This window comes from Arachis duranensis, chromosome 10, assembly GCF_000817695.3.
Source record: "Arachis duranensis cultivar V14167 chromosome 10, aradu.V14167.gnm2.J7QH, whole genome shotgun sequence".
Classification (NCBI taxonomy): Eukaryota; Viridiplantae; Streptophyta; class Magnoliopsida; order Fabales; family Fabaceae; genus Arachis; species Arachis duranensis.
In genome coordinates, this window is record NC_029781.3 from 15,276,748 (window position 1) to 15,299,908 (window position 23,161).

The following is a 23,161-nucleotide window of genomic DNA, read 5'->3' on the forward strand; positions in this document are numbered from 1 at the left end:
TCACTTTTTATACCAAAGAATACACTTTTAAAGAGTAACCTATTTATCAAATTTCAAGAACGCTTTAAAAATGTTGTCTAATGTATTTCAAATCAAATATCCGACACTTAGTAAAATTTTTTTCAATATTCAGCAAATGATACACATACAAACACTTAGCCAAATAAAATGAAAACATAAAACCCCACCTTAGTTTTTCCCTTCTTCGCGCCACCCCCAAATCAGAGAAGACTCTGCGCCATCACCACTCATTGTAACATCCCTAATTTCTAACCCTAAATTCCAAAATCCCCAAATTAACTCAGAAAATCCTAATTTCCCCAGTTTCTGACCCTAACATCTGCAACCTCACCCTCCTTCAACGTACAAACAAAAGCAGCACTGTAGAGAGAAGAGGGATCGGGAGAAGACTGTCGATCTGTTGCCACCGCTACAAGGGCTTGTCGCTGGAGCCACGACTGTCAATGAGCTTCCGTCGCCACTGCCGTTCAAGCCGCTGCTGCCGTCGATTTGGAGTTGCTGCGATTGGAGCCACTAGTGGGGGTGAGTTGCTACTTCCCTGTTGCCGTCCTAATCATATTCAGCGTCCACTGCCCTGAGCTATTTCTGCCCTTGAGTTCGTTGAGTTCGGATTCCTTGTGCTACTGTAACTGTCATTACTGCTGTGGGAACCAACGTTTCTGTTTGGCTGCTGTTGAAGGTCTTCCACCATCACTGGAGCTGCCCAGAATCATCGTGGAAGCTGCCAAGATATATGGTTGATTTCTAATTATGCCAAGACATCATCACTAATTAAGTTTCATGTTGATTTTTTTATTTTATTTTATGTCCTGACTGCATTATAACTTGTGAATCCCATTTCCTTTTTTATATTCAATGTTTTGACAAACTGCCATGGTTTATAATCTATTGATACTTGCCTTTTTCATGCTTAATCAGTCTGATTTAGAGATATTTTGGAGCTAACTAAGGCTTTTAACATGAAAGAGACTGAGGCAAAGGCATATATATATTTAAAATCCAGACTGAGGCAAAGGCAAAGGCTTTATGATTTTGCACTTACAGACTATGTTTGTTCAAGCTTAGTAGTAAGTCCTGTATGGCTGTATAATCTTTCTTTCACGTGTTAATATTTCTTTGAGAATGTTGGCACAAAAAATGTAAAATGGTTGTCATATTGATATTGTATTTGTACTGATATTCCCATTTCTCGGGTATTCCTAGAATAGTAATTTTTTTTTAATTTTTAGTGAAAAAAGTAATTTAACCTCTCTGAACTTTAAGCTCACATGCACTTTACACCCAAAATCAATTTACTTTTTGTAACATTTTGATTTAGTACCTATTTATTAACTCACTGCCTCCCCTTATTTGTCAGTTATCTGTTTTGAAGCATGAAAACGAAGCATTATCAAATGCAGAAAAGCGAGCATCTGATGAGGTTCATAGTTTATCTGAAAGGGTGCAGCGCCTGCAGGTACTGCTCATTTCTTATTTGTGTTTCTTTGATATGGCCTAGGAACAAATGAGTCCCGTAATGAGGTTTGGGTGAGATTGTGGGGTTATGGTAAGGATAAGAGGATGAAAGCATTTTTGTAGATTGAACCCTTTTGATCTTCTGTGTTTTTTCCAGTTCTAACTGACTAAACAAGTAAGAGACTACTTGCTATATTATGCATATTCAAGATGATGCTTATCTTAGCTTGCTATATTATGTTTATTCAAGATGATGCTTATCTTATGCTTCTGTTGCAGGCTAGCCTAGGTACCATACAGAGTGCTAAGGAAGTTCGAGAGGTGTGTTATTGCTATTATTATTATTGTACAACTCACTTCGATTTTGCTTTCATAATTTTCTTATGGAAGTTTTATTAGTTCGTAGATTACACAATTGAATTCTGAATCTAACTTGAATCCATATCTACAATTACCATTTCATGATCCTCACTGCTGGTTGTAAATGGTGCACAAAGGATGTACATAAAGCTTGCTGCAAAAGCTGTATATGAATTTGCTTTTGGCCATGAAATCCAAGGGTTGTGTTCGATTTTTATCTCACCTCCCCACCACCCGAAAATTAACTGAGTTCATTTTCCTTTAAAGAGCCTTCATGAGAACAGATTATTAGAAAATTATGCATTGCTCTTATGACTCTTATTTTTCTTTACTCTGATCTGATCATGATGGCTGCATGCATTGTTTTGTTCCTTTTTTAGAACTGCTCATTTGCATAGTTATTAGTTCTTTTTTGCCATGGCCTTATGCTTATACACTCAATATTTCATAACTTAGCTTGTTTATCTAATATCCTTATACCACATTTGTGAATTAGTTGTTTATGTTGTGTGGATGCTTAAATAAGCAATAGTTTTAAACTTGGACTACTATTGAGTAATTCAGATGCATCAGCTATAGTTAAAAGTTTGGTGGATTAAGTTTAGAATTTTAATATGCTTAAAATTTTATGGTTGTAGATCATGGGAAGGTCAGGTCAGAATTTGGATTGGATACTAAATGAAATTTGATTTCCAGCAATGTCCTTCCATCTTGATTTCATGAAGTTGAATGAATCCATTTTCTAAATTTATAGCTCTGTGCCTTTCTTCTACTCATAAGCACTAAAATAATTTTTTTTGTATTCTTTTAGGAACAAGTAAAGCTGCAAAATTCTTGAGAGCCAATTGAATTTCTCTTTTCAAAGTACCAGAAGAAACAGCAGAGCTACTTGGAAAATCTGACCTGTATTTCTTTAGCCCTGAGCATCCTCCATTGACCGAACCAGCTCAGAAAGCCCTTGACTGGGCCGGATGAGAAATTGAAGTCAGGTATTATGGTTTCTGCCTTTCAGTTCCATGCCAAAATTTGTTCAATAAATGAGTTAGACTCATTGTCAGTTCAGATTTTCCATTTCGTGTTGTACTACTTTGCAAGTTACTGTTGCACGAAATTAAAATGAACTGAAAAGAAACTTTGAGTTGTCTTGTGCCCCATCTGAAAATGATTTTAATCTGTGTATGACTGTGGTAATATTACATGTCAGAAACATATAGGATTTTAATCTCTTTATGTACTTCTTTGAAACTTACTTGGTGGAAAAGACAGATTGCAATATTAACCGCTTGACATTGCTGCTCTTTTACTCAGCCTTATGTACAAGAATCTGATAACAACTTTGAATGGACCAGTGTTAAAGAAAACTGCTCTGAAATATATGGTGATCATGGAAAAAGAAAAATTTTTCTGCTGCCTTTTCACTTTCATACTAACTACTTTTGTTGAATTTGATCTTTCCAGGATTTTGGGAACTCCAACTGAGGAGCAATGGCCGGGAGTTACTTTGCTTCGTGATTGGCGTACCTACCCAAAGTGGGAACCTCAGAACTTGGCGAGGACTGTGCCAACTTTGGGACCTGATGGAGTAGACCTTCTCACGGTTAGTGTTCCTCTATAAAAGCATTATTCTAATGAGTTCCTAAGAATAGGATCCTCTAAAGTGAGGACAGATAACTGTAAAGCAACAATGTTAGGGCCTAAACACAATGAAGTTATTGATGCAAGGGTGCAAGATGATTAGTTTCTCACTTTACATTCTAATAGCGGTAGAAACTCGCAGTTCTAATATTAGTTCAAAGGTTGAACTGGTCTGGACTGGACTTGAATAGCATTTGTTAAACAGTGCTCTACATAGTAATATATCTAAAGTTTTTTAAGTTATCTGAAGTAGCTCACAAGGTGTTGCTTGGGAAGTATTATCTATTATAGCATTTGAAATAACTAGAATTCATGTTACCTTCAATTTGGCTATAATAATATGTTTACTTATCTTCTGTACAAACTTAGGACTGACTATACTAGATATTTTGTCGTGCAGAAAATGCTCTAGTATAATCCTGTTGAGAGAATCTCTGCCAAGGCAGCACTTGATCATCCTTACTTTGACAATCTTGACAAGTCTCAGTTTTAACAGCAGATATTGTCCAATGCTTTTGTGCAGATGTTGTATGTGAATGATAGTGATATATGGAAGTAAATGAAAGTTCACTCCTGGCGTGGAATTTAAGCATATGTGAGATTAATGTTGTTTGGTGTTAAGTAATAGTTTGTCATCATCATCTTGGTGATATGATCAGCTAAGTAGAAACTCTACTGAACCTTTATCACTCTGTATTACTCATGTAGGCTGTGCATGATCACCATTGTCCTTGTGTACTTGAAAAAATGTCCTTGTAAGATGTATGAATTTTTACAATTAATTTCATTCTAGTATTTTTGGATCATTATTATAAATATATTTTGGTTAGAGATAATTTTTATTATTTATAGAAATTATTTAGTATAATTATGTATTTATTTTTATTTTGTAATATTCAACTCATTTAAATAAAAATGCAGAATTATTATACATGTAATCATATTAACTATTATGTTGTATTAATATATAGAGAGAGAAAAAATGAGACTTAAGGCTACATTTATATACAGTAGCTATAGTATACAAAAAAAGAGACCTAAGGCTACACTTATATACAGTAGCTATAGTATATAAAAAAAAAACAAGGGACCTAAGGCTACACTTAAAAAATATAGCCATGGTATACAATGTGGCTACGCTTTACAAGTGATGCAGTAGTGTTGAAAAGCGTAGCCTATTCTGGCAAAAATGGAAGCTGAAAAGCGTAGCCTTTGGTCCTGGACAGCATCACTTGAAAAGCGTAGCCTATTCCCAAACGCCAAAAGCGTAGCCCTTGGTGTAGAAAAGCGTAGCCTTTGAGAATAGGCAACGGCCGAATAGGAATCACCTCAGAAAGCGTAGCCGTAGCCCAGAAAGCGTAGCCGTAGCCTAAGGCATCATTTTTTTCACTTTTGGCTACACTTTTCAAATGTACTTGAATGGGTATTTTTCTTGTAGTGCTCATGTAAATTTTTTAAGTCTTGGTAAATACTAAAATCACTAAGATACTAACTTCTTAATCTAATTAAAACTTCTTTATCCTATGATGAATCGTATATGTTATTTCAAGAGGCAAATCCTGATACCTCATTGAACAATTTTTCATGTTGGTTCAGAGAATACATCTGCATACAGCTAACTAACACAACAGATTTGGAACTAGTTACACTTAGTTGGGACCCAATGAATAAGAGTACTAACTACCCGATGTACACTATTAATGGATATCGGTACCTACCTTACAGTGGTTGATTGGAAAGAAAACATATAATACCGGAGTTTGGATTCGTGGGAATTCAGGCGGGGTCACTCTGATTAGTTTGGTGTGTTGCAAACATAATTGAATTAGAGTATTTCTATTGTACTATGTACAAGGTGTGCATATTTAAATGTGAATAGTATGATCCAAGTTTGCGACAAGGAACACGAAAGCATAAGAACTACGATATCATTGAAGTTAATGTAACCAGAAAATATAAGCACTACGATACTTTTATTCTACCTCAAAATGCATGACAAGTATACTATTTGCCTTATCCGGGTTCATGCAAGCCTAGTTGGGTGGTTGTAATTAAAACTTAGCCAAAAGACCACATCAAGTCTGATGATAGGACAGAGGGTCAAGAATCTTACTAGATAGACGACCCAACTCCTATGAAAACGGTGATTGATACCGGTGAGCCGATCACCCTTAGGTCTGCTGTCATGGATGATGACATCATTGATCTTGGAATAAATACCGACGCACTTCCACCAGAGGATTATGATCTTCAAGAAGAAGACAGGGTTGATGGCGACGAAGAAGAGGAAGACAAGTTTGATGATAATTAGGAAAGTACCTCGAAAAAGGAGGATGGTGAACCAGAAGAAGAAGATGATCAATCTGAATGGAATTAATATAAATATAGTTGTGATAAGTATTTCTTTAATAAATTTGCGGAGAATGTAATATAGTTAGCTTTGTTTCAGATATTTCAATTCCAAATCATTCTGTATGTTTAATTTAAATTTTTGATATTTCACATCAAGTTTAAGCCACTATTTCAATTATTAATTATCAGGGGTACATTATAGATGAACGAAAAAATATTATTTTTAAAAAAATTACCATAAAAACTACCATCAAAATATTCAGACGGTAACAACCCAACTATTTAAAAAATAAAAAATAAAAAAATCCCTTCCATCGGAATTACCATTGAATTTTTCCGACAATATGTTGGCGACTGACGTAGGACTTGGTGCCAACGTTATCGTCAGAAATATTTTGTCGGTACTGTTCATCAGATTTTGTTTTCGTACTAATTATATTCTGTCGTAGAATCCGACGATAATTACCGTTGGACGAAAAAAATTTGACTGTAACCATTTACCGGCAAGGTTTATATCGTATGATTCATTCCAACGGTAAATCCGACGGTACTCATCATTTTTCTTGTAGTGCAAGAAGATGAAGTTGCCATGTTAAAAGATTATGAACATCTTGTATGTGCAAGTAAATATTAGAAATATCAATAATATCTTTAGAGATATAACTATTCATGTATCTCCTCTTATTAGTTTACGTTTTAATATGTTAGAGAGAAGTAATAACTTGGTATCAGAGCCTCTATGATCAAAAGGTCTAGAGTTTGATCAAAAGAGAAAAGTTAGCATAAGACAAATAAAAAGAGATAGCCTATGCAAAATTTCAAGACAATCCAAAAGAGACTTTTATGCAAGGGGGTGCTAGAGATATAACCATTAATGTGCTTTTTTCTATCAATTTATACTTTTAGAAAAAGTGATTTCATGACAAATACCTGATTTACTTCTAACATACCCTAATCACATACATGAGAAAACCAAAAGAATGTATCTAGAAGACATTATCCCCCAACAAAATTCTCTCTAAAAAAAATTCAGAGTTCTAACAATGTCTTTCATACATATGATAATGATCCACTTGATTCGGTTATCCTACACATACTTACCTAGCCATTTTGTCTTGATGGTGCGAAAACTTCCAAACAAACTTATCAAGCAAAGATATATTTATCATCAAAGAAATTTTAAGGGATAAATCACCATACCTTTTTAGATAGATCAAAACTTTTCATGAGGTTAACGGTAAACCACGACTTTCAGACTTGCCTCCAATAGATTGTCTCACAAGACAATTAATTTTTGCGCAAAGAACATTAAGAAAAAGACTAACTTGTATTATACACACTGGGATGGATGCTATGATGCAATCACAGATTTTGCTAAACAAATCATACGACCTATTTTATCTAAGAAGTTGTCCTTTCAAAAAGTTAGTTACCCTTGATACTATCAATATCATTTTAGGAGGACTTTTGATTCCGCTCATGATGACATAGCAGGATTTTAAAATATTTGCCTAAGTTATTTACAAATCTAATAGAAAAAATTTTGGTAAAAATGTCTCTCTTCTCGTGAGAAACATTTAAATAACACAACACATTTTATTGACTTATCAAAATTTATTTTTATATCTGATACTTGATAAAATTGATCCATAGTAACTAACACTTGATAAACTTGATCTTGTCTTATCTTGAAAAAAGGAACAGGACATCATGAGCAAACATAAAGCGAGAGAAAATAGGCCATCTCAAAGACAATAGAATTGATACTCCACTAACTATAATAGGTTTACTAAGTAACGAGACACCCAAAATACTTTATTTAAAGAACAAAGAGATACAGTGACAATAAATTCCCTTGTTTACATCTCTTAACAGGTTTAAACTTGTCTAATTAATTTTCAGTACAAAAGAGAAAAAGAAAGAGACTGCATATTAAATTCATGAAACAAAAGTTTTAAAAAATACAATATATAATTTATAATATTTATTTTAAAATGTATTATTTAATTTCATTTTTTTTAAATTTTATAGTGTTCTTTAATAGTTTGAATTATTTTAAGTTTTAAAATCTTTTATTTTTAATGTTTAGATTAAGTCCTAATTTTATTTTTAACAGTTAAAATATCTTATTTTTATCTCAAACTTCTTAATTATTTTATTCTAATTTAATCATTTAGTAAAAAAAACTTTTATATATAGTGCTTTCCTTTATTATCATCTTCTTCTAGTAATAATAATATTATAATTAGAGTGGTAGTAATAGTAATTATAGTTATTTGAGAGTAAAATTAGTAGAAAAAAATAACAATTAAAAATAATATTTTTTAAAAAATTTAGTTTTGACAAAAAGAATAAAATTAGACAAAATAAAATATTTAGAAAAAAATATGACATTTTAAATTTTAGAAACAAAATTAAAATTTAATTCAAACGTTAAGAAATAAAATAATATTTTATTCTAATATTAAATTTGTGAGATATTACATTATTTTTGCCAAAAAAATAATACTAATCAGCAAATAAAAATTTCGTTCTTATCCATTTTAAATTTAAAAATTATATATTTATTATGATTTTTTTAGGATATTTTTGAAACCAATAGATTAATTCTTAATTTGTGTGAAGTAGAATTCTATTCAAAAATTTATTATGGATCAATAATTATTGTGTATATGCACGTAAGATAAAATTCAAACTTTTAATACTTATTTAAATAAACTGTAAATTAATTACTCAATCAACTCAAGTGGTTTATATTTGAAATCTATTTTAATGAATTGTTGAGTGATTTTAGTTATTTCTCTAAGGATGAATACTCATTCTGACTCCTGATAATTTTTTCGAAAGACTATAAAGCCTCAAAAAAAAATCCTTTCTGACTCTTGATATTTAACTTCGTGAGACTGGTTAATCCCTTTATCAATGATCTCTCTTCAAAACATACTTATGTGACACGTTAATTACTAATATATCCGTAATTTAATTTTTATAAGTATAAACAATTTAAAAAATACTATATTTCTTAGTTTTATATGGTAAATTTAGTCAATGCATTTAAAAAAAATAACAAAAAATAATAAAAATAAAACAGTCTTGATAATTATACCTAAAAGACAATGAGACTCTCAACAAAAAAAAATTTGCCAATTTTAATTGATTTTTAATAAATAAATTAATAATTTAACATGTCATGTAGATTTATTCTATTAATACAGAAAAAAATATTAATAAAAATTTAATCAATTTAATAAAAATAAAGATAAAAAATTTAAAAATATTTTTTATTAAAAATTTTATTGTTAAAATAATTATCATAATCCGTTTAAAATTTTTTTTACTTTCTTCTAAAAGTATTTCAAAAAAAAAATTAAACAACTTTAATCAATGACCACTAATGGTGGGAACAGCTCATGCGGCTTTTATTTTTTAGTAGTTTTGATGTCGGTCTTTTAATATTATTATACACCATAAATTAAAGAACGAAGCATTTAATTTGGACATATATTTAATTAAACAGTATTTTCTAATTCAATAAATTAATAATTTTTATTATAGATTTGAGTTTTATTTAAGAATTTATTATTGAATAATAAATTATTATATACAGAAAATAAAATTTAAATTTTTAATATTTATTTAAACGGATAAGTGAACTAACTACTTGATTAAATCAAATTGATTATATATAATTAAGTTTACCATTAAAAAAAATACTTTTATACTAGAGTTNAACATCATAAAAAAAAAAAAAAAACTAACAGACAGCTTATCATAATTCATAACTTGCTGATGAGCTTTTCATATGCTGGAATTAAGCCATTAACAATTTTTGTGTTGGCCAATCCTTTCAATCGCTCAACTGTGGGTTGAACAACATATTCTATTTCAATCTATCATCGATCATGATTACATGTGGCAGTCATTATAGTCATTAAGTTTGTCTTTTTTTAAGAAAAATATTTAGCAACTACTAAATAAATTCTATTTTAATAATTCTTGCTCTCTGTCAACTTGGCGAATATAATAATAAAAGAACAGTAACAATAATTAGTACTAATTGTCTTTACCTAAAACTCGGTTTTTAGCATTTATAAAGCAGAGCAAGACAACACTAAAATCATTGTTATCGTCATTATTTTCTCCTCTTCTTTAATTTTTTTCTTTTTTTTTATTTTTTTTATTATTATCATTATCGTCATGGTCTTTTTTATTTTTTTTTTCATATATATATTCAAAAAATTAAAACACAAAAATTTTAATACACAACATAAAAATTTTGATGTACAATGCAAATTTTTAAAAAATTATATACCTAAAACATTGACACCCAATCAATAAAATATGCACAATACAGAAATTTTGATACACAACATAAAATATTTGATGCACAATACAAAAATTTTGATGTACAGTACTAAAATTTTTAAAGGATTACATGTTAAAAATATTGACACTCAACCAACAAAATACATACAATACATAAATTTTTTATGCATATCACAAAAATTTTTATGCACAACACATAAAATTTTTGAAAGATTACAATTATAACAACCCAATTTTCAGTATGACATGCTCATACTAAAACATTGAGAGTTACCAACTTAAAACTACACTGACACTTATTAATAATATCAAGTTTGTAATCGGATTAACGAAACTCGATTTTTATGAAAAACCTTTCTTAAAGAAAATAAAATCGCAACCAAAGAAAAATGCGAGATTACGCAAGGCAAAACAATAAACATATACATACACAATTAGGATAATAAACTATAGTATATATATATAGCACCCAAAAGATGAAAAGTTAGTTACTCTCTCACAGTTATGTACATAAATACAACTCAAAACATCTCCGGAGTCTGGCCCATATAGGAAGCCCTAATCTGGCGTCCAAACTAGCCTAGTCTTCTAACCCTATCTCTCAAAAAACAAAAGTGAGAATGTAAAACAAAAGAAATACTAAACCAGGGAGATGCCAAAAGAAGATGTTGATGTCGCTATCTAATCACTGTCAGAAGTCAGGTTTACGATCTCTATATCCATCTCAGGATCCTCATCGTCCTCAGAAGTCAAATCCACAATCTCTATCTCCTCGATGTTCTCATCGTTAGAAATAACGATGACCTCAGATGTACTCTGTAGACTACCATCATTGGTGTCACCTGCGAAAGCTGTACCACTAGGAGAAATCTGCTCAACTGCTGATGGCTGATGGTTGTCACAAGTTCAACCCAATAAAAATAATCGAGAGTATTGCTCCCAGGTCGTTCTCACTTGGAATTACAATCAAGTGCTCAATTATTGGTTATGAGAGTCACAAAGGTGGGTTGATGATAAATAAGCAAGAATATTAAATAGCAAGAAATTTAAATGACAATAAAATAAGGAAAACAACTAAAGATAGCAACTAATAAAGAGGTATTCATGGCAAGAATTGAGAATCAAGGTTTTTTATCCTAATCATTAATTATAACAAAATAATTACCAAGAGTTAAACCTATTACGTTATCTTCATATCGTAAGAAGGTCAAATATGCCTAGTTAACCCTAATCCATAAGTAATGTTAATGGAAACAAGATTAACTAACAACTCTATATCACCAATCCAAATTGGGTATTAATGACTCAAGATTACCAAACTTTTCTTTCCAAACCAAAAATGCTCAAAATCCATTCTAAATCTAAGCCAAGCATTTTATCAAATACTTGGTGTCCATAAAAATAAAAGCATAATAAATTGCATGAATAGTAAAATCGAAAGCTACCAAATGCAAGATAATAATAGCAATAACTCAAACAAGCATCAATAAATATAAAAACATAAAATTGCATTAAATGAAATTGAATTAACAAGAGTTCATAAAACTAGAGAGTAGCTCAAAAGAGAAATTAACGAGATAAACTAAGGAAATTAAGGCAATAGAACAAGAAAAGGTAAAAGAAACTAGATGAAAACAAGAATTAAAACCTAAATCCAATATGAAATTAAACTAAGAACCCTAATTTTTTAGAGAGAAGAGGGAGCTTCTCTCTCTAGAAAACTACCCTAAAACATGTTTCTAACTGAACCTAATTGCTCCTCCCCTTGTTTCCTCTTGAATTCTGCTTGAAATAGCATAAAAATGATTGGATTGGGTTTTGGAGGTCCGGAGAATTTGGCCCTAGTGTATTGCATTAAATGAGGTCATATGCTGCTTGTCACGCGTATGCCTCGCATGGCAGACTTCCAAACATCATTCCTTCATGAATTTTCCACTTTTACATGCTTTTTCTTCATTCCTTCAATCCAATCTTTGTCTTTTAAACCTGAAATAACTCATCAAACATATCAAGCCATTGAGCGGAATCAAAGTTAATTAAATTTAGCAAATTAAGGGGCTAAAAAGCATGTTTTCACTCTTAAGCGTAAATTAAAAGATATTCACAAAACCGTGCTATTTTATTGAATAAATGTGAGATAAGTTAATAAAATCCACTAAATTTAACACAAGATAAACCCTAAAAATGGGGTTTATCAGCTGACCAGAAGCTACGGCTAAAGTTCTGATAAGCTCTATGGTAAAAAGGTTAGAGGAGCTAGTAGAAAGAGACTCTATTGACATTTCCAATCCTATAGGAAGAGACTCAGGGATGTAGTCATCGACCATAGGGTTAAGCTCAGGTGCTGCCTGACTATCCTGTTGTTTTAGAATAGGACCCCCATGCATGTGATCAAAAGGATGATGAATAGAATCGAGATGTAACCAAGACAGCGGAAAAGCATACGGTGCATCAAGATCAAAGAGAGGTGAAGCTAGCGAGTGGTGAAAGGGATGATCTCTAACTACGTATTTACGGACTCGAGGTTTCACGGCCACCACATAAAAGTTGTGAAAGACAGGATCCTCGTACACATAAGGCTGCTCGAACTCATAGAAAATGACACCCGTCTCCATCTGAAGGAGAGTAGGAAGATAGGGGGTAAGAACTAAGGAGTTCTTAGTAAGATTGGGGTGAAACAAGTTAAGTTGCTTTTTATATATCAACCACATGTCCTAGATCACTCAGACTACAACAAAGGTACATAGAGTAAACAACAATCAAGAGTAAATAGTACATATCATACAACCACAATAACGAATTCAAAACACAGAAAAAATATGCACAAACAAGTATGATGCATGTCTAGCCTTAGTGCAGGTAATGAGTTCATTCGTCAGTTTTCGACCCCTGCCTGACATTACATCTTTACGTACGTTGTCTCTCATTGGCATTGCTTTGGGTTATAGTTCCCGATACACTCTTGGGTTATAGCTCCTACACGCTCTTGGACTATAGCTTCCGTACTGCTCTCACGATTAAAGTGACGGGTTACACTCTTGGGTTATAGCGCCCGTACCGTTCTTCGCCAATCCGCCGGGTAAATCGATGACAAGAAGAGTCATTGGTGTTGCATCTCAAACCTCAATCATCTCATCACATAATTAAACATCTTTCGAGATATAATAATTATTTATCCATAATACCACAATTTCTCTAAAATAATAAAGTGAAATAGAGTGGGTCATGATATTTAACTTTAGAATTATTTTTTTAAATATCTTAGAGTTATGCTTAAATTCTATAAATACTTTTAAAAATATGTATAAATATGCCCACGGGAATAAAATACATAAATATGTTTAAACTTTGAAAAATGAAATATTCTGCGAGTTATTTTAATTAAATTGACATACTTTGAAATTACTCTAAATAACTTTGAATTTCTATAAAAGAGACCCGTCTTCGCTGGTTACTTTAGAGATTATTCAAAATATTATATAAATTTTCAAACACTCAAAATTTTATTAAAATGATTAAATTGGGCATGGTTCTTCTTCTTTTAAAATAAAAATATTTTTCATTAAATTAGAATCATATTTCTCCCAAAATCGTCTTTCGCTTTAAATCCTTTATTGCAAACGGATTATTTTTTTTCAAAAAACTAAACTCAATTAATTTCAATAAAATTCATATGTTTATAAGTAAATAGTTTTATTCATTAAATCTTCTTCAAAAGCCAAGCCTCTGCTCCTTTTTACTAAAATCCTCCGTTCAAAATACTCATTTAGTTATAATTAATTTCAAATCAAAATTCAACCGTCAGAATTCAGTTACATACTATTATATAACTCAGATTTCAGCCAATTATTCAACAACAACATCTCAGTGCCTTATATCTCAATATGGTCAAAACACAACAATAAATCCACCAATAATTCAACTAATTTCAACAGCCAACAATCACAAATTTGAGCAACAGACATCAATAGACAACAATCCAACCACATATATCAATTAATCATATTTTTAATCGATTAAAGAGTCAAACCCTACCTTTGTGAAGCGCAGAAACACAAGATATCAGAGGAGGTTTCTAATCGGACATACTGGTTTCTGGCAGGAACAGCTCCATTTCGCGATTTCACTGAACAAAACACACGTCACTTGGTAGAGAATAAAGATACGGTCACTTCTATCTTATCATAATTTTTGTGGTGGTCACGGATCTTAAGAAATCAAGCTCGGAAGTCTGAAAGAGAGAAAGAGAGAGAATTTGTGCCTTATATAACATGTAATTAGTGACTAAATGTCACTCAATTAAAGGGGGAAGGCATGCGTAGCGACACGTGGTGCATTAAGTGCTGCATGTTGTGATTTTGAGCCGCTGAGTCAGCGAGGTTAATTTTTTAAATATCTTAAAAAGTAATTAAGGTAATTGAGCATGGTAAAAACTCAAATAATTATCTCAAGTGGTGGTATTTAATCAGAATAAAGATTGAATAAATTACTAATATAAATGACATTAGTAAAGCCAAGTTTTTACAATCTTTCGGGTTCAAAATCAAGTGACCGTCCTTCGTCAAATAAAACTAAATAATAGCATAATATTAATATTACATTATTATTCATTTTATTTAAAAATCACAGAAAAATTTATCATAAACGTTACGTAAACAAAATATAAAACTCGCATACGCAACTCTAACGAAAAATCAAGATGTTACAACAATTGACTCATCCAACCAATAAAATATATTCACAACAAAAATTTATATATTATGTGAAAAAATTTACGTGCTATGATAAAAAGTTTTATGCTATGTGTAAAAATTTTTATGTTATATTGATAAATTTGTGTTATATAAAATTTTTTGTGCTGAAAAAACAGCGCAGAAAAAAATAGTAACGCATGCACCTGATTTTTTTATTAGATTTNAAATAATATTAAATATAATAAATAAAATTATAGATATACATTTATAAAATTAGACATTAAATTAAATAAGATAATTTAGTTTATTTTTTTCAAGTATTATCGTTAATTTTTTTAATAGTTTCGAATTCAACTTTTAAGAATAAAATATTTTTTAAAAATACAGTTACAATTCACTAAGAAATTAGGTTTTTTAGTATTAATGTTCGGATATTTTTAAGAAAAATGTCAATACATTAATCTGCAATACAGGCCACGGAGAGAAGAGAAGAAAAATCAGCTGGTTATTATAATTGTTAATTAAGTGTGGCCGAAAAGAAGAACTCTATGACATTCTTATTGGTGACATTATTAATTATAGAAAGCTAGCTTTATATAAACAAAATAAAAGAAAATTTACCAGATTAAGATGTAGGCACTAGCAGGCCATTAGTGCAATAAAAAGATAATGTTTTTAATCTAACCTTTCTGTTTTAAAAAATTTATAGTACGTAGTGGGGGAAAATAATATAGATAAACATTAATTATTATCTTATGATGATCAACTAACTAGTTTCTAAGAAATTCATATAGAATGTCATGAAATTAAAATACAATGCCCTAGTGTTTACTCAGTAAAATCTATCATCGACTGGAGTGGTTATTACGGCATAAATGGATCGTCGCAACATATTTTCAATAATATTTGGGATGATATACGTGGTGGCCGAATTGTGGTCTAGTATTACTCATAAGGGGTGGAGCTTAGTTAAGACAAGGGGTGGGTCATGGTCCCTCCAAACTTTTGTTAAAAAAATTAATAGTACTTTTTCAGAAAATAAAAAATAGTTCAATTGACTCAAATACTTTACTATGACTTAAAATACCAAAGTTCAATCTTTATTTCTTACTTTTATTGCACAATAGTTTTTAGTTTTAAACATTCAAACTTTGTCGGATTTAGACTGAATTGAGTGTATTCGCATTTCGCAGCTCTCTATTTAATAAGCAATACTCCCTCTAACTTTGATTTCAAAAATAAAAAATTATGTATTTTTTATTTATGTAATTTGAATATTATTTTATATTTTCCTATTTATTTAATTTAATTTTTATATGATAAAAAATATTAGAATATTCAATAAGTATTGATATTATTGTATTTGTATAAATTGATAAAAAAATTCAATAAATATTAAAAATTTTAATATTTGTTTTTCTAACTTTTTTTTACATATTTTACAGGATATATATTCAAATTTTTATATAAAATAATCATGAAAAATCAAAGAATTGATGTATTTTTAAGAGAAAGGCTAATATTTAAAAAGAAGAACATATAACTTTTACAATATCAACACCTGTAGATAATTTTTTTACTTTAATGAATCACGAAGAAAGTGAGATACAACATTCAAAAGTTCAAAGAGTTGCATGACCTTAATTCTTTGGAACGAGACCCTGGAAAACGACTTTAAATTTGACAATATAACCCAAATTAGAGAGATGAGGTTAGATGAGCTTATCTTAAATAGGGTCCATATTAAAAACATCTTGACAATTTTTTTCTATCTGGCCCCCCAAAATTTTGTTTCAAGCTCCACCACTGGATATATACAAGTGTTAGAAGAATCAAAACAATAATTCTTATTTTTTATAATTACTACAATAAATTAAAATTGCATATTCGTGACAGTATTTTTATTGTTTAGTGATGGTTATTGTTAAAATTTTTTTGCCACGGTTATAAAACTGTCCTCAATTTAAGCGTTATTAGTGCACTTAGGAGCGGTTTTAGTCTTTTAGACATCAGTTGATAAAAGCATTGCTAAATAATTTACAATGGTTTTAGAGGTATCAAATCGCCGTTAATCTACAATACTTTCTGTAGTATTTTCTTTTGTTATTTTTAGTGATATCACAATTTTTGAGAGTACAATCTTAAAAATGTTTCAAATCGTTGTTAATATTATTTTGTATTATATTACTAAATTTTTCAATTTCAAACCAAATAAACTCATTTCTCAGTAAAAAATTTTAAATCAAAGCATTATAATTAAAGATCTAATTTGTTATTCGTCAAAATTATAATTTATATATCTATAAAGAATAAGTACTACCATACACAATATAAATCTTGCACCTAACTAAATGCTAATCAAATATAGCATAAAATCCTCAGAAATGTAAATAGTTTTCAAAATTTGAAGTGTCAAAATATTTTATAATATGATGACAATCGTTAAATCATGCTGTGGTTCGTGTGTAGCGGATGAGAAAGACCTAATTCCTGTCAGCGAGTTTAAATCTTCTACTTAAAATGAAAATACACAAATGATACATATGGTTATCAAGGTCAAACAAACATGAAAGTGTTTTTGAAAGAAAAATTTTAATTTTTAACTAAAGGATTAAAATAGAATAAAATAAGATATTTGAGATAAAATTTTTTTTTCAAAAGTTAATACGAAATTAGAATTTATTGTGCCAAATGTTAGAGACTAAAACATTGTTTTATCCAGTTAATGAAATAGTTCAAAGGCATATTAAATGATGTATTTAACTTTTCTGGATGATTAATATAGTTTAAACGTTCTTTTGGGTCTTAGAACGAAGGATATGCATGCAGATACAATGCGATCGGCAAGTAATTGAAAGTCAGTTGGGATTACTTAGGATTGGTTACCAATTAAGAAATAAAGGTTTTATTATAAATTTGTTATTTTAGTTCCTGTTCAGCTAGGATATGTTGCTCTTGTTAATGCTGTCAAGGTGGGTAGCTTATCCAGTTTTATTCTATCTTAACAGGGTTTGTCAAAATAAAACAAACTCAAAATGTTCATTTTACCGCGGCGTTTGGTAGGCTGACAGACTACAACTAAGACATCCAACTCTCTTTTTTTTTTTTTTCGAAAGTAAAATTAAAATAAATCTAATAAAAAATAATAAGTAAAAATTCAATCATAATTTCATCTCAAAAAAAAAAAATTACAACACAATTTTTTTCATAATCTTATTTTAGATTCTCAACATCAATAGAATTGTTTATCATAATATCTGATTTCGAATTACTGGAAAAAAATAGTTTCAACTTAATTTTCATGTAACGAATAATTTTGAAACAACAACATTTACAATACAATACAAAAATAGAAATAAATTCTTTTGACAAAAAACAAAAGAACTATATTTTAAGAACCAATGCAAGTTTAGTGATATGCACTAGAAGAAAAAATTTTGTCGCCGCCTTTTTTTAGCCTTTTGTTCAATGGCCACACTTTAATTGGGAGGGGATAATTTGTTAGATATTTAGCCACATTTTTCACGTTTTGCTTATAAGATGTGATCGCAGTTGGTGCGGATTTTCGGAATATCCACAACTGAACCGACAAGAACACCGAGTCACCCAAGTAATACCTCAGATGAGTGAAGGTCGATCCTACGAGGACTAATGGACTGAGCAACAATGGTCGACTGATTGATTTAGTTAGGTAGATAAGAAAGTTGGTTTGGTGATTTGAAATAGCATTAAATAGTAATTCAAGAGTAAAGAAAACGAATAAGAGAATTGGTGAGACATTAATAGGAGAAAGCAGTTAATGTATCGGAGATGTTTACTTTTTCGGATTAAGTTTTCTTACCAACTATTTTAATTATGCAAGATTCATTTCATGGCAAACTGTAATTGACAAACCCTAAAGTCTTAGTGATTTAGTCTCTTCTAACCTTCATTAACCGCCAATGTCTTGGTCACTTGATTTCGATCAGAGGAGTAAGTTCAAATCTAGTTTATGGCCACAAAACCCTAATTACCCAAAGCTAAGAGGATTATATGTCACGTATCTCGATTAGTTCAAGTAATTAGCAATTTAGGAGGAATTTACTTTCAAGCTGTGTTTAGATGAGAGATCTCTTCCAAGGGTCACAAGAACATATCTAGAATAAGGGTCAAACTTTCGTTCTACCCAGATTCATAAAATGAAAAATGAAAGCAATCCTTGAAACTAAATCAATACATTAATTAAAATAGAAAAGCAATAGTCTTAATCCATAGAAATAAATAGAGCTCCTAACCTTAACCAAGGAGATTTATTGTCTCATGACTTATAGAAAAAACAAGGGTTCTAAAAAGTGTGAAAGTGCATAAGAAAGAAGATCCCCTCAAGGGTGAATCTTTTTCCTTTTATATCTAATCTAATTTGATTTGAAAATAAAATAAAATAATAAATCGTAAAACTAAAAGATATTGTTTATAAATAAAAATTACAAAACTAAAATAAAAGATAACTAATAAAAGCTAAATCCACTCAAAGATGCTTCATTGATGAGGTTTCAATTCGGAATGCCTGGCTCTAAATGCCAGGTGTGCGTTTAGCTCCCAAAGAGGCAGAAAGCTTCCTGTTTTGCAAGGCTTGCTGGTGCTAAACGCCAGTTGGGCATTTAGCGCCCAGAGAGGCAGCCTCAAATCTTCTCCTTTTAGCACAAAACTCTGCCAAATTGCTCCGAATTTTACCTGAAATCATAAAAACAATAGAACAACTCAAAATAGCATTCAATAAAGAGAATTTTAACACTAAAATATAACAAAACTTAATAAATTCTAACTAAAAATGACTAAAAAAATAAGGAAAAATAGGTATAAGATGCTCATGCATCACAACACCAAATTTGAACTGTTGCTTGTTCTCAAGCAACTAAAACAATATGGGACTGAGAAAAAAAAAGAAGAGAAAAACGCCCAAGACTTGAGTGTTCATTTAAGTTTATGTCTAAGTACTGAGTGGGGCTAATGACACTCTAACTTTGAATACGTTCCGCATCTCACTATCCTTTGAAGCCCAGAGATATTGATAACCTTTAGCACTAGAACTCGGATGATACTATGGATTCTCTTCCTTAGGCTCTAATTGATCCTTGAACACAGCTTTTTTTCTTTTTTGTTCCTTTGGTGCTTTGCACCTTGAGCCTAGCCATGACTCTAAGTATTTTGTCTCAGCTTAGCTTGACACAAGAACACCACAAGCACTTAACTGAGGAATCCTTGAGTTCTAATTTTTTTCTTTAACTTTCTCTCAGTCAGTGGTGCTCAGAGCCTTTGGCATACTCTGTAATTGCATTTGGTCACGAATCTTGGTGCTCTGTCTCAAAGGTTACTTGACACATTCACACCACAAGCATATGGTTAGGGAAAACCACTCTTTTGAGCTTTAGATCAATTTAGACCCTACTAACCATTGATGCATAGAATCTTGGACCTTTTTCTCTTTGTTTTCTTTTTATTTTTGCTATTTGTTTTGCTTCAAGGATCAGTGTCTCACTTACTTTAGAGAATCCATAATATTTCTCTAGGTTCCTGTACATCAAGAACCAATATTCTTAACTTCAACATCAAATATGCACTGTTTATTCATATATTCAGAATTAAAGATAATGGCACCATATCAAAGTAACTAGAAAAACTCATAATATATAACTCAAGCCTCGTGTATTTTACTATTTCTTTTCTTTTTCTTTTGATTTTTCAAGCTCAATGAGCAATACATGAGACATCGTTTAAAATGAGCATAAAACAAAATAAATAACTAAACTAGAAAGTAATAAAAGACTACTAGTGATCATGCAAAGACTCAAACAAGTAAATAATAGAAAACAAGATAAAAGTACTGAAAAAACAGAAAATAAGGGAAGCAGAAGATAAAGAAATCCAACCACCTCAATCATGGCAGTTGCTGCTCTCTCCTGGGAATCCTCTTTGCCGCTTCAACTCATCTATGTTGTGCCTCTGGTTCAGCTGCTCCTCCACTAGGTGATGGAGGAGGGCTGAGTGGTTCTGGTGCTCAATCTTCAGCTGATCCAAAGAAGATGTTAGCTCTCCAATGGATGTGGTCAACTGGTCCCAGTAGTCACAGGGAGGGAAATAGAATCCTGAGGGATCTCTGGAATATCCTGCTGAGGAGGTAGAACTGGCTCCTGTGGTGATGCATGCTCATGCTCCCTAGCATACTCCATACCCCTCCTAGTGATATGTTGGTCAATGTCAATAGGGGTATCGCCATCAAACAGACTCAGGCCTCAGCACACAAGCAGACGATGAGGCGAGGGAAGTCCAATCTTACAGAGGTGGAGGCCTTCTCGGCTATCCGATACAACTCCTGAAGAATCACACCGTGCACCTCCACCTCATTGCCGAGCATGATGCAATAGATCATCACTGTTCAGTCCACTGTAACCTCGGAATGGTTGTTTGTGGGATGATGGAGCGCTGAATGAACTTCAACCATCCTCTAGCACCGGGTTTTAAGTCATGCCTACCTAACTGGTATGGCTGACCTCTGGCGTCCATCCTCCACTGTGCTCCGGAAAGGCAAATATCAGCAAGGACCTGGTCCAGTCTCTAGTCAATGTTGATCCTTTTGAGTGTAAGAGTGAGGGTCGTCTCGGGATGGTGGCAGATAAAGTATCTCCCTCACCCTTTCTAGACTGAACTCCATAATTACGCCTTTGACCATGGTACACCAGTTCTTCGGATCCAGGTTAACGCTAGTGACATGCTTGTATGTCACTCAAGCGTTGGCGTAGAATTCACTAACCATAAGCACGCCCACGTCAGTCACAGGATTCGTCAAAACTTTCCAACCCCTCCTCAAAATATGTTATCGGATCTCCGGGTACTCCTTTGACTGAAGATTAAAGCGAACCTCAGGGATCACTTTCTTTTTTCTCACTATCTCATGGAAGTGATCCTCATGGGTCTTGGAGAAGAACCGGGTGAAATTATAAGGATCGGAGGCAGGAGCCTTCTCTTTTCTCTTCCTTAAAGAGGATTCACCAATTTTGGGTGCCATAGGAATAGTGAAAGGAGAAAAAAAGCAGATCACCCAACACCAAACTTAAAAGTTTTGCTCATCCCCGAGCAAAGTAAAAGATAAGTTAGAAGAAAGATAGAATAATGGAATGTGATAATAGGGAAGAAAAAGAGAAAGAATAGTGGAAGGAGGGGTGCCACAGTTTAGTGGGGAAAAACAAAAGAGAAATAAGATAGTGTATGAAGAGAAGGAGATAGTACGATAGAAGAGGGTTGTTGGAGGTGTGGAGATAAGAAGTGAGGAAGTATTTACAGAGGTAGGGGGTGTTTAGTTATAGGGGGTTAAGGGTGAGAGGAAAATGAAATCTGAATGTGGTTAATAGGAAAGAAAGAACGATGAGTGGTGATTGGGTGGAGTGAGGGTGAGTTGAAAGATTAATGGGATTCGATAGGTTGATGGGAGGTGATTTTGGGAATTGGGTTGGATGAATGTGGATGGGATAATAGGTAATGGGTAGAGAGAAGGAGTGGGTTGAATGGTCAAAGTGGGTGGTAGTTGGGGTTGTAACCGTTGGTTAAACACCCTTCTTCATATTCAAAACTGGCGTGCCTGGCGCTAAACACCAACCTTAGCGTTTAGTGCCAGTAATTGCACCTTTTATTTTTTCAGGGAGAAGTATCGGCAAAAGGGGTGACAAAGCTTCAAAATAGTGCCCTTTGTGGGTGTTAAACACACACCTGGCGTTTAATGCCAGCCTCTTCCTATCCGTTCTAGGTGTTAAACACCCTCCGAATGTTTAATGCCAGGTCCTCTTGCTCAATTCCTGGCGCTAACGCCCAACCTAGAATTTAGCTCTAGAGCCCTTCGATTTCTCCTTGCTCCAAGGTGTTTTGTTCTTCTTTCCGAGTCCTCTTGTCCCTGTTCTAAGCACTATGCATGATCACAAACAAAATTAAACAAAGAAAAAACCACTAAAAATAATGAAAAATAAATGAAACTCAAACTAAAATAAAAACTAAAGAATATTCTTGGTTGGATTGCCTCCCAACAAGCGCTTATTTACCATCACTATCTTGACAGTCAGTTCCATTAGGGAGGAGGGTCATAGGGGCTCAGGTTTTTATCTCTCACTGTGAATCTCTTTCCTGTGCTCTCATGGATTAACTCAATATGCTCTAGAGACAGGATCATGTTTACTGTATGAGGTAGGACCGAACTTCTAGTTAACACCACCTTCATTCTAGGTGAGAAATCTTCAGTAGGAATCTTCTTGTTCCTCTAGCCCTTGGGTACTTTCTTCTTGTGACGTCCT

At 32.1% G+C, this 23,161-nt stretch overlaps 1 long non-coding RNA gene across 2 annotated transcripts; it reads left to right on the top strand.

The window, feature by feature from the left end:
• The first annotated feature begins 416 nt into the window (after positions 1-416).
• LOC110276420 (uncharacterized) lies at positions 417-4,285 on the top strand. Of its 2 annotated transcripts, XR_008003807.1 has the most exons (7): positions 417-757; positions 940-1,088; positions 1,379-1,477; positions 1,756-1,797; positions 2,648-2,825; positions 3,295-3,433; positions 3,872-4,285. It is a non-coding gene; the product is annotated as an uncharacterized LOC110276420 (long non-coding RNA). The 2 variants fall into 2 exon arrangements; XR_008003808.1 differs by lacking the exon at positions 940-1,088.
• The last annotated feature ends 18,876 nt before the right edge of the window (positions 4,286-23,161 follow it).